This window comes from Gavialis gangeticus, unplaced genomic scaffold (genome assembly GCF_001723915.1).
Source record: "Gavialis gangeticus isolate Ggan-Ray unplaced genomic scaffold, GavGan_comp1, whole genome shotgun sequence".
Lineage (NCBI taxonomy): Eukaryota > Metazoa > Chordata > Crocodylia > Gavialidae > Gavialis > Gavialis gangeticus.
The window spans coordinates 32,058,308-32,060,688 of NW_017729031.1; the positions used below are offsets into that span (position 1 = coordinate 32,058,308).

Consider the following 2,381-nt stretch of genomic DNA (forward strand, 5'->3'; position numbering starts at 1 on the left):
CCCAGTGGGGGCTGCACTCGGGGTAAGGAGGGAGGCGGCGGTGCTGTGAGGACTGGTTATAGAGAGTTTTGGGGTGGCTATAACCCACCCCATAGCCACCCCTCCCAGCAGTGCTACCTGCCCCACAGCTGCCCATCCTGAATGCAGCTCCCTTGCCAGGTGCTGGTGCAGCTCCTAGCCCCAAGTTCGCAGCAGGCAACAAGCACAGATCTGGGGGGCAGATGCCCCCCATACCTCCCCCGGGGGTGTGCGCAGTGATGGGGAGCCAGCCCCCCGCCCCCACCCACCCTCTGGGCAAGCTGCCCATGGCTTTGGCCCACTCAGGGGGGTCATACTCACTGCCCTGGCAAGGCAGCACCTGCCCCACCCCCTCTCTCACTGTGGGGGCCTCAATCTGTCCCCCCCAAACCCACAGCCCTCCCCACAACCGAGATGCTGCTCTCCAAGCTGCTGGGTTGCATTCCTAGCTGCAGCTGCACACAAGCACATGACATTTATTGGTGACATTATCAGCTACACCAGCCAAAAAGAAGCTGACTGGCGATGTCCTTTTATCAGTGCTGATCTGATATGCGACCGATATATTGGTGCACCTCTACTGTTATGAACCTCTGACCCTCACTACCGCCCGTTTTTTTATTACTTGTGCCCAGTAATCAATTGCCAATTGCCAAACCGACCAGCACCATGACTGAAAGGGACCTGGGGGTAATAACAGACCCTAGTATGAACACGAGCTGGCAGCACAATGCTGTAGCCAGCAGGCCAAACAACAATCTGCCATGCATCAAGCAAAATGAAGGAAATGATTTTTCCACTTTACTCAGCACTGGTGAGACCGCAGCTGGAGGACTACATCCAGTTCTGGGTGCCACGCTTCAACAGAGGTGCGGAAAGCTTGAGAGGGTCCAGAGAAGGGCCAACCACACAATCAGACTTGCATGGCAAGCCATACGAGAAAGGCTGAGGGACTTGGGCCTCTTCGGCCTAAAAAGAAAGAGAAGTCTGAGAGGGGACTTGGTAGCAGCTTACCACTACATCAGGGGAATATACCAAGGGCTTGGTGAACAACCGGAGTAATAGCCATAAACTCCTGGAAGACCAATTCAGGCTTAACACTAGGAGAAACTCCTTCACAGTCAGGGTATCCAGACCGTGTAATAAGCTCCCTCCAGACATAATGTAATCACCCACCCCGGAAATCTTCAAGAAGAGACTGGACGGTCACCACGCTGGGGTCATCTGACCCCAGCTGTCTTTCCTGCCTGGTGCAGGGGGCTGGACCCAATGATCTTGTGATGTCCCTTCCCATCTCTGAATCTGTAGCCTCCTTGTCTGAGGGAGGCGAAAAGGTTACGTGCTGGGCCTAAGCCCATGCCCCTGACAAACAGGCCTGTAAGGCTGTCTTCCTTTCCTTGCCCCGTACACATCCCCAGATGGTTTCACTGGGCAGCATCCACCAACTCCCTGGGCCCTAGCTGGAGTTAGTGTCCTCCCTTGCACCCTAGCGATTAACCTACAACCTCCTCCTGGTTTCTCACGATCTGCTCCACAGAATTAGATGTGCCCGAAAGCTTGCAAAGAAGTAATTTTCCCAACGATTTGAGTTGGTTTAATAAGAGGTATCAGATTTACTCAAAGAACCTCGCCTGTCTGTGTCCTTAGATCCACATGGCTACAACCTGTCCTACCCCCACGCAATTAGATGTACATTTAGTGCCCGGTGGGCCTGGGCCCACCATCAACATGTAACAAATACTCCTCTCTTTCGTGCAGTGCCGAAATAAACAGTAAGGGGCAAAGCATTTAGGCCGGATCCATTTACTGCCCTGCTCATGCTACAGGACACAACGTGCAGAGGACGTCCCAACACTGAGGCTGCGCCCTCAACGTGGTGTTTAACGCTGACGACGGACCCAGCCTCCACGTACCAGTCTTTGAATCGAGTTGAATGATCGGTCTCCGCGGCAGCGACGAACGCCGCGAGCTACCGGCGCGCAAAGCGATTTTTCTCGGTCTGAAGCCTGTCGCTGTCTGCTTCAGCGGCACGCCGCCAAGTCCCGTGGTCAGACAAGGGTCAAATCCTGCTTACTTCCTCCACAACATCCACGGTCGTCTATCCGTTCTTCCCAGCCAACAAAAAATAAAATCCAAATCCAGGCACTCCCAAAATTTCTTATTGCGTCTTATTAGCCCCACCAGCACGTTGGATATTTTAACCCTTTCACCAATTATTATTCAAACAAAACCAAAACCCAGCACAGCAACATAATTTCTCCCACGTGCCCCATCCTCGCTCTTACCGAAATCCCTCCACCCCCATTGCACCCGCTACCCTCCGCCCTCCCGAATTAGACGCCTTCCCACCTATTGGGGGGGGG

At 53.9% G+C, this 2,381-nt stretch overlaps 1 protein-coding gene across 1 annotated transcript in view; it reads right to left on the minus strand.

The window, feature by feature from the left end:
• The window catches only part of SEC22A (SEC22 homolog A, vesicle trafficking protein), a 37,489-nt gene extending 35,477 nt beyond the window's left edge, over positions 1–2,012 (minus strand). The window contains exon 1 of the mRNA XM_019522577.1: positions 1,932–2,012. The gene's annotated coding sequence lies outside the window, so the exon portion shown is untranslated. The remainder of the gene's footprint in view (positions 1–1,931) is intronic.
• Between the last annotated feature and the right edge of the window lie 369 nt (positions 2,013–2,381).